At 38.0% G+C, this 10,000-nt stretch overlaps 34 non-coding genes across 34 annotated transcripts; all 34 read left to right on the top strand.

Annotated features, from left to right (window-relative positions):
• Positions 1 to 199: 199 nt before the first annotated feature.
• trnac-gca (transfer RNA cysteine (anticodon GCA)) lies at positions 200 to 271 on the top strand. The gene has a single exon. It is a non-coding gene; the product is annotated as a tRNA-Cys (tRNA).
• A 406-nt stretch (positions 272 to 677) lies between these two features.
• trnac-gca (transfer RNA cysteine (anticodon GCA)) lies at positions 678 to 749 on the top strand. Its single transcript has one exon. It is a non-coding gene; the product is annotated as a tRNA-Cys (tRNA).
• A 521-nt stretch (positions 750 to 1,270) lies between these two features.
• trnac-gca (transfer RNA cysteine (anticodon GCA)) lies at positions 1,271 to 1,342 on the top strand. The gene has a single exon. It is a non-coding gene; the product is annotated as a tRNA-Cys (tRNA).
• A 137-nt stretch (positions 1,343 to 1,479) lies between these two features.
• On the top strand, positions 1,480 to 1,551 carry trnac-gca (transfer RNA cysteine (anticodon GCA)). Its single transcript has one exon. It is a non-coding gene; the product is annotated as a tRNA-Cys (tRNA).
• Positions 1,552 to 2,074: 523 nt separating this feature from the next.
• On the top strand, positions 2,075 to 2,146 carry trnac-gca (transfer RNA cysteine (anticodon GCA)). Its single transcript has one exon. It is a non-coding gene; the product is annotated as a tRNA-Cys (tRNA).
• Positions 2,147 to 2,678: 532 nt separating this feature from the next.
• Positions 2,679 to 2,750, top strand: trnac-gca (transfer RNA cysteine (anticodon GCA)). Its single transcript has one exon. It is a non-coding gene; the product is annotated as a tRNA-Cys (tRNA).
• A 156-nt stretch (positions 2,751 to 2,906) lies between these two features.
• Positions 2,907 to 2,978, top strand: trnac-gca (transfer RNA cysteine (anticodon GCA)). The gene has a single exon. It is a non-coding gene; the product is annotated as a tRNA-Cys (tRNA).
• A 123-nt stretch (positions 2,979 to 3,101) lies between these two features.
• Positions 3,102 to 3,173, top strand: trnac-gca (transfer RNA cysteine (anticodon GCA)). The gene has a single exon. It is a non-coding gene; the product is annotated as a tRNA-Cys (tRNA).
• Positions 3,174 to 3,297: 124 nt separating this feature from the next.
• On the top strand, positions 3,298 to 3,369 carry trnac-gca (transfer RNA cysteine (anticodon GCA)). The gene has a single exon. It is a non-coding gene; the product is annotated as a tRNA-Cys (tRNA).
• A 122-nt stretch (positions 3,370 to 3,491) lies between these two features.
• trnac-gca (transfer RNA cysteine (anticodon GCA)) lies at positions 3,492 to 3,563 on the top strand. Its single transcript has one exon. It is a non-coding gene; the product is annotated as a tRNA-Cys (tRNA).
• Positions 3,564 to 3,725: 162 nt separating this feature from the next.
• trnac-gca (transfer RNA cysteine (anticodon GCA)) lies at positions 3,726 to 3,797 on the top strand. The gene has a single exon. It is a non-coding gene; the product is annotated as a tRNA-Cys (tRNA).
• Positions 3,798 to 4,065: 268 nt separating this feature from the next.
• On the top strand, positions 4,066 to 4,137 carry trnac-gca (transfer RNA cysteine (anticodon GCA)). The gene has a single exon. It is a non-coding gene; the product is annotated as a tRNA-Cys (tRNA).
• Positions 4,138 to 4,259: 122 nt separating this feature from the next.
• On the top strand, positions 4,260 to 4,331 carry trnac-gca (transfer RNA cysteine (anticodon GCA)). The gene has a single exon. It is a non-coding gene; the product is annotated as a tRNA-Cys (tRNA).
• A 139-nt stretch (positions 4,332 to 4,470) lies between these two features.
• trnac-gca (transfer RNA cysteine (anticodon GCA)) lies at positions 4,471 to 4,542 on the top strand. The gene has a single exon. It is a non-coding gene; the product is annotated as a tRNA-Cys (tRNA).
• A 440-nt stretch (positions 4,543 to 4,982) lies between these two features.
• On the top strand, positions 4,983 to 5,054 carry trnac-gca (transfer RNA cysteine (anticodon GCA)). The gene has a single exon. It is a non-coding gene; the product is annotated as a tRNA-Cys (tRNA).
• Positions 5,055 to 5,215: 161 nt separating this feature from the next.
• trnac-gca (transfer RNA cysteine (anticodon GCA)) lies at positions 5,216 to 5,287 on the top strand. The gene has a single exon. It is a non-coding gene; the product is annotated as a tRNA-Cys (tRNA).
• Positions 5,288 to 5,883: 596 nt separating this feature from the next.
• On the top strand, positions 5,884 to 5,955 carry trnac-gca (transfer RNA cysteine (anticodon GCA)). Its single transcript has one exon. It is a non-coding gene; the product is annotated as a tRNA-Cys (tRNA).
• A 152-nt stretch (positions 5,956 to 6,107) lies between these two features.
• trnac-gca (transfer RNA cysteine (anticodon GCA)) lies at positions 6,108 to 6,179 on the top strand. Its single transcript has one exon. It is a non-coding gene; the product is annotated as a tRNA-Cys (tRNA).
• A 123-nt stretch (positions 6,180 to 6,302) lies between these two features.
• Positions 6,303 to 6,374, top strand: trnac-gca (transfer RNA cysteine (anticodon GCA)). The gene has a single exon. It is a non-coding gene; the product is annotated as a tRNA-Cys (tRNA).
• A 264-nt stretch (positions 6,375 to 6,638) lies between these two features.
• Positions 6,639 to 6,710, top strand: trnay-gua (transfer RNA tyrosine (anticodon GUA)). The gene has a single exon. It is a non-coding gene; the product is annotated as a tRNA-Tyr (tRNA).
• A 124-nt stretch (positions 6,711 to 6,834) lies between these two features.
• On the top strand, positions 6,835 to 6,906 carry trnac-gca (transfer RNA cysteine (anticodon GCA)). The gene has a single exon. It is a non-coding gene; the product is annotated as a tRNA-Cys (tRNA).
• A 122-nt stretch (positions 6,907 to 7,028) lies between these two features.
• On the top strand, positions 7,029 to 7,100 carry trnac-gca (transfer RNA cysteine (anticodon GCA)). The gene has a single exon. It is a non-coding gene; the product is annotated as a tRNA-Cys (tRNA).
• A 160-nt stretch (positions 7,101 to 7,260) lies between these two features.
• trnac-gca (transfer RNA cysteine (anticodon GCA)) lies at positions 7,261 to 7,332 on the top strand. The gene has a single exon. It is a non-coding gene; the product is annotated as a tRNA-Cys (tRNA).
• Positions 7,333 to 7,596: 264 nt separating this feature from the next.
• On the top strand, positions 7,597 to 7,668 carry trnac-gca (transfer RNA cysteine (anticodon GCA)). Its single transcript has one exon. It is a non-coding gene; the product is annotated as a tRNA-Cys (tRNA).
• A 120-nt stretch (positions 7,669 to 7,788) lies between these two features.
• On the top strand, positions 7,789 to 7,860 carry trnac-gca (transfer RNA cysteine (anticodon GCA)). The gene has a single exon. It is a non-coding gene; the product is annotated as a tRNA-Cys (tRNA).
• Positions 7,861 to 7,984: 124 nt separating this feature from the next.
• Positions 7,985 to 8,056, top strand: trnac-gca (transfer RNA cysteine (anticodon GCA)). Its single transcript has one exon. It is a non-coding gene; the product is annotated as a tRNA-Cys (tRNA).
• Positions 8,057 to 8,178: 122 nt separating this feature from the next.
• On the top strand, positions 8,179 to 8,250 carry trnac-gca (transfer RNA cysteine (anticodon GCA)). Its single transcript has one exon. It is a non-coding gene; the product is annotated as a tRNA-Cys (tRNA).
• A 148-nt stretch (positions 8,251 to 8,398) lies between these two features.
• Positions 8,399 to 8,470, top strand: trnac-gca (transfer RNA cysteine (anticodon GCA)). Its single transcript has one exon. It is a non-coding gene; the product is annotated as a tRNA-Cys (tRNA).
• A 123-nt stretch (positions 8,471 to 8,593) lies between these two features.
• Positions 8,594 to 8,665, top strand: trnac-gca (transfer RNA cysteine (anticodon GCA)). Its single transcript has one exon. It is a non-coding gene; the product is annotated as a tRNA-Cys (tRNA).
• Positions 8,666 to 8,920: 255 nt separating this feature from the next.
• trnac-gca (transfer RNA cysteine (anticodon GCA)) lies at positions 8,921 to 8,992 on the top strand. Its single transcript has one exon. It is a non-coding gene; the product is annotated as a tRNA-Cys (tRNA).
• Positions 8,993 to 9,113: 121 nt separating this feature from the next.
• Positions 9,114 to 9,185, top strand: trnac-gca (transfer RNA cysteine (anticodon GCA)). Its single transcript has one exon. It is a non-coding gene; the product is annotated as a tRNA-Cys (tRNA).
• A 161-nt stretch (positions 9,186 to 9,346) lies between these two features.
• Positions 9,347 to 9,418, top strand: trnac-gca (transfer RNA cysteine (anticodon GCA)). Its single transcript has one exon. It is a non-coding gene; the product is annotated as a tRNA-Cys (tRNA).
• Positions 9,419 to 9,678: 260 nt separating this feature from the next.
• trnac-gca (transfer RNA cysteine (anticodon GCA)) lies at positions 9,679 to 9,750 on the top strand. The gene has a single exon. It is a non-coding gene; the product is annotated as a tRNA-Cys (tRNA).
• Positions 9,751 to 9,873: 123 nt separating this feature from the next.
• trnac-gca (transfer RNA cysteine (anticodon GCA)) lies at positions 9,874 to 9,945 on the top strand. The gene has a single exon. It is a non-coding gene; the product is annotated as a tRNA-Cys (tRNA).
• The last annotated feature ends 55 nt before the right edge of the window (positions 9,946 to 10,000 follow it).

Below are 10,000 nucleotides of genomic sequence, written 5' to 3'. Positions count from 1 at the left end.
TATTGTCTCATTAAAGTAAGTAATTTTTTTTCACTATTTTCAGGCGATGCATTTTGTGGGGGTATAGCTCAGTGGTAGAGCATTTGGCAGGTTTGGACTAACCAAAACTTTGTTTTCAAAGCCAGACTGTCTTTATTAGATATTGTCTCATTAAAGTAAGTCATTTTTTTTCCCACTATTTTCAGGCAATGCATTATATGGGGGTATAGCTCAGTGGTAGAGCATTTGACTGCAGATCAAGAGGCCCCCGGTTCAAATCTGGGTGCCCCCTTTGGACTTGGCAGGTTTGGACTAACCAAAACTTTGTCTTCAAAGCCAGTCTCTCTTTATTAGATATTGTCTCATTAAAGTAAGTAATTTTTTTCACTATTTTCAGGCAATGCATTTTGTGGGGGTATAGCTCAGTGGTAGAGCATTTGGCAGGTTTGGACTTACCAAAACTTTGTCTTCAAAGCCAGACTGTCTTTATTAGTTATTGTCTCATTGAAGGAATTATTATTTTTTTTTAAATTATTTTAAAACAGCACCTTTTTGTGGGGGTATAGCTCAGTGGTAGAGCATTTGGCAGGTTTGGACTTACCAAAACTTTGTCTTCAAAGCCAGACTGTCTCTATTAGATATTGTCTCATTAAAGTAAGTTGTTTTTTTTCCCACTATTTTCAGGCAATGCATTATATGGGGGTATATCTCAGTGGTAGAGCATTTGACTGCAGATCAAGAAGTCTCCGGTTCAAATCCGGATGCCCCCTTTGGATTTGGCAGGTTTGGACTAACCAAAACTTTGTCTTCAAAGCCAGACTATCTTTATTAGATATTGTCTCTTTAAAGGAACTTTTTTTATTTATTTATTTATTTATTTTTACTATTTTCAGACAAGGCGTTTTGTGGGTGTATAACTCATCGGTAGAGCATTTGACAGTAGATCAAGAGGTCCTTGTTTCAAATCTGGGTGCACCCTTTGGATTTGGTTGCTTTGGACTAACCAAAGCTATGTCTTCAAAGCCAGACTGTCTTTGTCATATGTTGTGACATTGAAGGGCGTTATCTTCTTTCACTGGTTTTGCAAAGACCTCTTTTTGACGTTATAACTCAGTGGTAGAGGATTTAACTGCAAATCAAGAAGGTCCTGATTCAAATCTTTTTGCCAACTTTGGACTTGGCAGGTTTGGACTAACCAAAACGTTGTCTTCAAAGCCAGACTGTCTTTATTAGTTATTGTCTCATTGAAGGAATTATTATTTTTTCATTATTTTAAAACAGCAGTTTTTGTGGGGGTATAGCTCAGTGGTAGTGCATTTGACTGCAGATCAAGAGGTCCCCGGTTCAAATCCAGATGTCCCCTTTAGAGTTTGCAGGTTTGGACTTACCAAAACTTTGTCTTCAAAGCCAGACTATCTTTATTAGATATTGTCTCTTTAAAGGAAGTTTTTTTATTTATTTATTTATTTTTTTTTACTATTTTCAGACAAGGCGTTTTGTGGGGGTATAGCTCAGTGGTAGAGCATTTGACTGCAGATCAAGAGGTCCCCGGTTCAAATCCGGGTGCCCCCTTTGGAGTTTGCAGGTTTGGACTTACCAAAACTTTGTCTTCAAAGCCAGACTATCTTTATTAGATATTGTCTCTTTAAAGGAAGTTTATTTATTTATTTATTTATTTTTTTTACTATTTTCAGACAAGGCGTTTTGTGGGTGTATAACTCATCGGTAGAGCATTTGACAGTAGATCAAGAGGTCCTTGTTTCAAATCTGGGTGCACCCTTTGGATTTGGTTGCTTTGGACTAACCAAAGCTATGTCTTCAAAGCCAGACTGTCTTTGTCATATGTTGTGACATTGAAGGGCGTTATCTTCTTTCACTGGTTTTGCAAAGACCTCTTTTTGACGTTATAACTCAGTGGTAGAGGATTTAACTGCAAATCAAGAAGGTCCTGATTCAAATCTTTTTGCCAACTTTGGACTTGGCAGGTTTGGACTAACCAAAACTTTGTCTTCAAAGCCAGACTGTCTTTATTAGTTATTGTCTCATTGAAGGAATTATTATTATTTTTTTACTGTTTTCAGACAAGGTGTTTTGTGGGGGTATAGCTCAGTGGTAGAGCATTTGACTGCAGATCAAGAGGTCCCCGGTTCAAATCCGGGTGCCCCCTTTGGAGTTTGCAGGTTTGGACTTACCAAAACTTTGTCTTCAAAGCCAGACTGTCTTTATTAGATATTGTCTCTTTAAAGGAAGTTTTTTTATTTATTTATTTATTTTTTTTACTATTTTCAGACAAGGCGTTTTGTGGGTGTATAACTCATCGGTAGAGCATTTGACAGTAGATCAAGAGGTCCTTGTTTCAAATCTGGGTGCACCCTTTGGATTTGGTTGCTTTGGACTAACCAAAGCTATGTCTTCAAAGCCAGACTGTCTTTGTCATATGTTGTGACATTGAAGGGCGTTATCTTCTTTCACTGGTTTTGCAAAGACCTCTTTTTGACGTTATAACTCAGTGGTAGAGGATTTAACTGCAAATCAAGAAGGTCCTGATTCAAATCTTTTTGCCAACTTTGGACTTGGCAGGTTTGGACTAACCAAAACGTTGTCTTCAAAGCCAGACTATCTTTATTAGATATTGTCTATTTAAAGGAAGGTTTTTTTTTTTGTTTTTTTTTTTACTATTTTCAGACAAGGTGTTTTGTGGGGGTATAGCTCAGTGGTAGAGCATTTGACTGCAGATCAAGAGGTCTCCGGTTCAAATCCGGGTGCCCCCTTTGGAGTTTGCAGGTTTGGACTTACTAAAACTTTGTCTTCAAAGCCAGACTGTCTGTATTAGATATTGTCTCTTTAAAGGAAGGTTTTTATTTTATTTTATTTTATTTTTTTTTTATTATTTTTTTTTTTTACTATTTTCAGACATGGTGTTTTGTGGGGGTATAGCTCAGTGGTAGAGCATTTGACTGCAGATCAAGAGGTCCCCGGTTCAAATCCGGGTGCCCCCTTTGGAGTTTGCAGGTTTGGACTTACCAAAACTTTGTCTTCAAAGCCAGACTGTCTTTATTAGATATTGTCTCATTGAAGGAATTATTATTATTTTTTTACTATTTTCAGACAAGGCGTTTTGTGGGGGTATAGCTCAGTGGTAGAGCATTTGACTGCAGATCAAGAGGTCCCCGGTTCAAATCCGGGTGCCCCCTTTGGAGTTTGCAGGTTTGGACTTACCAAAACTTTGTCTTCAAAGCCAGACTGTCTTTATTAGATATTGTCTCTTTAAAGGAAGTTTTTTTTTTTTTTTAACTATTTTCAGACAAGGTGTTGTGTTGGGGTATAGCTCAGTGGTAGAGCATTTGACTGCAGATCAAGAGGTCCCCGGTTCAAATCCGGCTGCCCCCTTTGGAGTTTGCAGGTTTGGATTTACCAAAACTTTGTCTTCAAAGCCAGACTGTCTTTATTAGATATTGTCTCATTAAAGTAAGTCATTTTTTTTCCCACTATTTTCAGGCAATGCATTATATGGGGGTATAGCTCAGTGGTAGAGCATTTGACTGCAGATCAAGAGGTCTCCGGTTCAAATCCGGGTGCCCCCTTTGGAGTTTGCAGGTTTGGACTTACTAAAACTTTGTCTTCAAAGCCAGACTCCCTTTATTAGATATTGTCTCTTTAAAGGAAGGTTTTTATTTTTTTATTTTTATTTATTTATTTTTTTTTATTATTTTTTTTTTTTACTATTTTCAGACAAGGTGTTTTGTGGGGGTATAGCTCAGTGGTAGAGCATTTGACTGCAGATCAAGAGGTCTCTGGTTCAAATCCGGGTGCCCCCTTTGCCTTTGGCAGGTTTGGACTAACCAAAACTTTGTCTTCAAAGCCAGTCTCTCTTTAATAGATATTGTCTCATTAAAGTAAGTAATTTTTTTCACTATTTTCAGGCAATGCATTTTGTGGGGGTATAGCTCAGTGGTAGAGCATTTGGCAGGTTTGGACATACCAAAACTTTGTCTTCAAAGCCAGACTGTCTTTATTAGATATTGTCTCTTTAAAGGAAGTTTTTTTTTTTTTTTTTTTTAACTATTTTCAGACAAGGTGTTGTGTTGGGGTATAGCTCAGTGGTAGAGCATTTGACTGCAGATCATGAGGTCCCCGGTTCAAATCCGGCTGCCCCCTTTGGAGTTTGCAGGTTTGGGTTTACCAAAACTTTGTCTTCAAAGCCAGACTGTCTTTATTAGATATTGTCTCATTAAAGTAAGTCATTTTTTTTCCCACTATTTTCAGGCAATGCATTATATGGGGGTATAGCTCAGTGGTAGAGCATTTGACTGCAGATCAAGAGGTCTCCGGTTCAAATCCGGGTGCCCCCTTTGAGCACTATAAGCACTATAAAGCCAGACTGTCTTTATTAGATATTGTCTCTTTAAAGGAAGGTTTTTATTTTTTTATTTTTATTTTTTTTTTTTTTTTATTATTTATTTTTTACTATTTTCAGATAAGGTGTTTTGTGGGGGTATAGCTCAGTGGTAGAGCATTTGACTGCAGATCAAGAGGTCTCCGGTTCAAATCCGGGTGCCCCCTTTGCCTTTGGCAGGTTTGGACTAACCAAAACTTTGTCTTCTTTATTAGATATTGTCTCATTAAAGTAAGTAATTTTTTTCACTATTTTCAGGCAATGCATTTTGTGGGGGTATAGCTCAGTGGTAGAGCATTTGGCAGGTTTGGACATACCAAAACTTTGTCTTCAAAGCCAGACTGTCTTTATTAGATATTGTCTCTTTAAAGGAAGTTTTTTTTTTTTTTTACTATTTTCAGACAAGGTGTTTTGTGGGGGTATAGCTCAGTGGTAGAGCATTTGACTACAGATCAAGAGGTCCCCAATTCAAATCCGAGTGCCCACTTTGGACTTGGCAGGTTTGGACTAACCAAAACTTTGTCTTCAAAGCCAGTCTCTTTTTATTAGATATTGTCTCATTAAAGTAAGTAATTTTTTTTCACTATTTTCAGGCGATGCATTTTGTGGGGGTATAGCTCAGTGGTAGAGCATTTGACTGCAGATCAAGAGGTCCCCGGTTCAAATCCGGGTGCCCCCTTTGGAGTTTGCAGGTTTGGACTTACTAAAACTTTGTCTTCAAAGCCAGACTGCCTTTATTAGATATTGTCTCTTTAAAGGAAGGTTTTTAGTTTTTTATTTTTATTTATTTTTTTATTTTTATTTTTTTTTTTTTTACTATTTTCAGACAAGGTGTTTTGTGGGGGTATAGCTCAGTGGTAGAGCATTTGACTGCAGATCAAGAGGTCTCCGGTTCAAATCCGGGTGCCCCCTTTGCCTTTGGCAGGTTTGGACTAACCAAAACTTTGTCTTCAAAGCCAGTCTCTCTTTATTAGATATTGTCTCATTAAAGTAAGTAATTTTTTTCACTATTTTCAGGCAATGCATTTTGTGGGGGTATAGCTCAGTGGTAGAGCATTTGGCAGGTTTGGACTTACCAAAACTTTGTCTTCAAAGCCAGACTGTCTTTATTAGATATTGCCTCTTTAAAGGAAGTTTTTTTTTTTTTTTACTATTTTCAGACAAGGTGTTTTGTGGGGGTATAGCTCAGTGGTAGAGCATTTGACTGCAGATCAAGATGTCCCCAATTCTAATCCGAGTGCACACTTTGGACTTGGCAGGTTTGGACTAACCAAAACTTTGTTTTCAAAGCCAGTCTCTTTTTATTAGATATTGTCTCATTAAAGTAAGTAATTTTTTTTCACTATTTTCAGGCGATGCATTTTGTGGGGGTATAGCTCAGTGGTAGAGCATTTGGCAGGTTTGGACTAACCAAAACTTTGTTTTCAAAGCCAGACTGTCTTTATTAGATATTGTCTCATTAAAGTAAGTCATTTTTTTCCCCACTATTTTCAGGCAATGCATTATATGGGGGTATAGCTCAGTGGTAGAGCATTTCACTGCAGATCAAGAGGTCTCCGGTTCAAATCCGGGTGCCCCCTTTGGAGTTTGCAGGTTTAGACTTACTAAAACTTTGTCTTCAAAGCCAGACTGTCTTTATTAGATATTGTCTCTTTAAAGGAAGGTTTTTTATTTTTTTATTTTTATTTTTTTTTATTTATTTTTTTTACTATTTTCAGACAAGGTGTTTTGTGGGGGTATAGCTCAGTGGTAGAGCATTTGACTGCAGATCAAGAAGTCCCCGGTTCAAATCCGGGTGCCCCCTTTGGAGTTTGCAGGTTTGGACTTACCAAAACTTTGTCTTCAAAGCCAGACTGTCTTTATTAGTTATTGTCTCATTGTAGGAATTATTATTATTTTTTCATTATTTTAAGACAGCACTTTTTGTGGGGGTATAGCTCAGTGGTAGAGCATTTGACTGCAGATCAAGAGGCCCCCGGTTCAAATCTGGGTGCCCCCTTTGGACTTGGCAGGTTTGGACTAACCAAAACTTTGTCTTCAAAGCCAGTCTCTCTTTATTAGATATTGTCTCATTAAACTAAGTCATTTTTTTTCACTATTTTCAGGCGATGCATTTTGTGGGGGTATAGCTCAGTGGTAGAGCATTTGGCAGGTTTGGACTTACCAAAACTTTGTCTTCAAAGCCAGACTGTCTTTGTTAGTTATTGTCTCATTGAAGGAATTTTTTTTTTTTTTTTCATTATTTTAAGACAGCTCTTTTTGTGGAGGTATAGCTCAGTGGTAGAGCATTTGACTGTAGATCAAGAGGTCCCTGGTTCAAATCCGGGTGCTCCCTTTGGAGTTTGCAGGTTTGGACTTACCAATACTTTGTCTTCAAAGCCAGACTGTCTGTATTAGTTATTGTCTCATTAAAGGAAGTTTTTTTTTTTTTTTTACTATTTTCAGACAAGGTGTTTTGTGGGGGTATAGCTCAGTGGTAGAGCATTTGACTGCAGATCAAGAGGTCCCCGGTTCAAATCCGGCTGCCCCCTTTGGAGTTTGCAGATTTGGACTTACCTAAACTTTGTCTTCAAAGCCAGACTGTCTTTATTAGATATTGTCTCATTAAAGTAAGTCATTTTTTTCCCCACTATTTTCAGGCAATGCATTATATGGGGGTATAGCTCAGTGGTAGAGCATTTGACTGCAGATCAAGAGGTCTCCGGTTCAAATCCGGGTGCCCCCTTTGGAGTTTGCAGGTTTGGACTTACTAAAACTTTGTCTTCAAAGCCAGACCGCCTTTATTAGATATTGTCTCTTTAAAGGAAGGTTTTTATTTTTTTATTTTTATTTATTTTTTTTTTTATTATTTATTTTTTTTACTATTTTCAGACAAGGTGTTTTGTGGGGGTATAGCTCAGTGGTAGAGCATTTGACTGCAGATCAAGAGGTCTCCGGTTCAAATCCGGGTGCCCCCTTTGCCTTTGGCAGGTTTGGACTAACCAAAACTTTGTCTTCAAAGCCAGTCTCTCTTTATTAGATATTGTCTCATTAAAGTAAGTAATTTTTTTCACTATTTTCAGGCAATGCATTTTGTGGGGGTATAGCTCAGTGGTAGAGCATTTGGCAGGTTTGGACTTACCAAAACTTTGTCTTCAAAGCCAGACTGTCTTTATTAGATATTGTCTCTTTAAAGGAAGTTTTTTTTTTTTTTTTTACTATTTTCAGACAAGGTGTTTTGTGGGGGTATAGCTCAGTGGTAGAGCATTTGACTGCAGATCAAGAGGTCCTCAATTCAAATCCGAGTGCCCACTTTGGACTTGGCAGGTTTGGACTAACCAAAACTTTGTCTTCAAAGCCAGTCTCTTTTTATTAGATATTGTCTCATTAAAGTAAGTAATTTTTTTCCACTATTTTCAGGCGATGCATTTTGTGGGGGTATAGCTCAGTGGTAGAGCATTTGACTGCAGATCAAGAGGTCCCCGGTTCAAATCCGGGTGCCCCCTTTGGAGTTTGCAGGTTTGGACTTACCAAAACTTTGTCTTCAAAGCCACACTGTCTTTATTAGATATTGTCTCTTTAAAGGAATTTTTTTTTTTTTTTTTACTATTTTCAGACAAGGTGTTGTGTGGGGGTATAGCTCAGTGGTAGAGCATTTGACTGCAGATCAAGAGGTCCCCGGTTCAAATCCGGCTGCCCCCTTTGGAGTTTGCAGGTTTGGACTTACCAAAACTTTGTCTTCAAAGCCAGACTGTCTTTATTAGATATTGTCTCATTAAAGTAAGTCATTTTTTTCCCCACTATTTTCAGGCAATGCATTATATGGGGGTATAGCTCAGTGGTAGAGCATTTGACTGCAGATCAAGAGGTCTCCGGTTTAAATCCGGGTGCCCCCTTTGGAGTTTGCAGGTTTGGACTTACTAAAACTTTGTCTTCAAAGCCAGACTCTCTTTATTAGATATTGTCTCTTTAAAGGAAGGTTTTTTTTTGTTTTGTTTTTTTTTATTATTATTTTTTTTACTATTTTCAGACAAGGTGTTTTGTGGGGGTATAGCTCAGTGGTAGAGCATTTGACTGCAGATCAAGAGGTCCCCGGTTCAAATCCGGGTGCCCCCTTTGGAGTTTGCAGGTTTGGACTTACCAAAACTTTGTCTTCAAAGCCAGACTGTCTTTATTAGTTATTGTCTCATTGTAGGAATTATTATTATTTTTTCATTATTTTAAGACAGCACTTTTTGTGGGGGTATAGCTCAGTGGTAGAGCATTTGACTGCAGATCAAGAGGTCCCCGGTTCAAATCCGGGTGCCCCCTTTGGACTTGGCAGGTTTGGACTAACCAAAACTTTGTCTTCAAAGCCAGTCTCTCTTTATTAGATATTGTCTCATTAAACTAAGTCATTTTTTTTCACTATTTTCAGGCGATGCATTTTGTGGGGGTATAGCTCAGTGGTAGAGCATTTGGCAGGTTTGGACTTACCTTAGATATTGTCTCTTTAAAGGAAGGTTTTTATTTTTTTATTTTTATTTATTTTTTTTTTTTTTACTATTTTCAGACAAGGTGTTTTGTTGGGGTATAGCTCAGTGGTAGAGCATTTGACTGCAGATCAAGAGGTCCCCGGTTCAAATCCGGCTGCCCCCTTTGGAGTTTGCAGGTTTGGACTTACCTAAACTTTGTCTTCAAAGCCAGACTGTCTTTATTAGATATTGTCTCATTAAAGTAAGTCATTTTTTTCCCACTATTTTCAGGCAATGCATTATATGGGGGTATAGCTCAGTGGTAGAGCATTTGACTGCAGATCAAGAGGTCTCCGGTTCAAATCCGGGTGCCCCCTTTGGAGTTTGCAGGTTTGGACTTACTAAAACTTTGTCTTCAAAGCCAGACCGCCTTTATTAGATATTGTCTCTTTAAAGGAAGGTTTTTATTTTTTTATTTTTATTTATTTTTTTTTTTTATTATTTATTTTTTTTACTATTTTCAGACAAGGTGTTGTGTGGGGGTATAGCTCAGTGGTAGAGCATTTGACTGCAGATCAAGAGGTCCCCGGTTCAAATCCGGCTGCCCCCTTTGGAGTTTGCAGGTTTGGACTTACCAAAACTTTGTCTTCAAAGCCAGTCTCTCTTTATTAGATATTGTCTCATTAAAGTAAGTAATTTTTTTCACTATTTTCAGGCAATGCATTTTGTGGGGGTATAGCTCAGTGGTAGAGCATTTGACAGGTTTGGACTTACCAAAACTTTGTCTTCAAAGGCAGACTGTCTTTATTAGTTATTGTCTCATTGAAGGAATTATTATTTTTTTCATTATTTTAAGACAGCACTTTTTGTGGGGGTATAGCTCAGTGGTAGAGCATTTGACTGCAGATCAAGAGGTCCCCGGTTCAAATCCGGGTGCCCCCTTTGGAGTTTGCAGGTTTGGACTTACCAAAACTTTGTCTTCAAAGCCAGACTGTCTTTATTAGTTATTGTCTCATTGAAGGAATTATTATTATTTTTTTACTATTTTCAGACAAGGTGTTTTGTGGGGGTATAGCTCAGTGGTAGAGCATTTGACTGCAGATCAAGAGGTCCCCGGTTCAAATCCGGGTGCCCCCTTTGGAGTTTGTAGGTTTGGACTTACCAAAACTTTGTCTTCAAAGCCAGACTGTCT

The sequence above is a fragment of the Garra rufa genome, chromosome 20 (assembly GCF_049309525.1).
Source record: "Garra rufa chromosome 20, GarRuf1.0, whole genome shotgun sequence".
Lineage (NCBI taxonomy): Eukaryota > Metazoa > Chordata > Actinopteri > Cypriniformes > Cyprinidae > Garra > Garra rufa.
The sequence above is the reverse complement of the archived record's forward strand: the minus strand, read 5'-3'. Positions and strand labels throughout refer to the sequence as shown.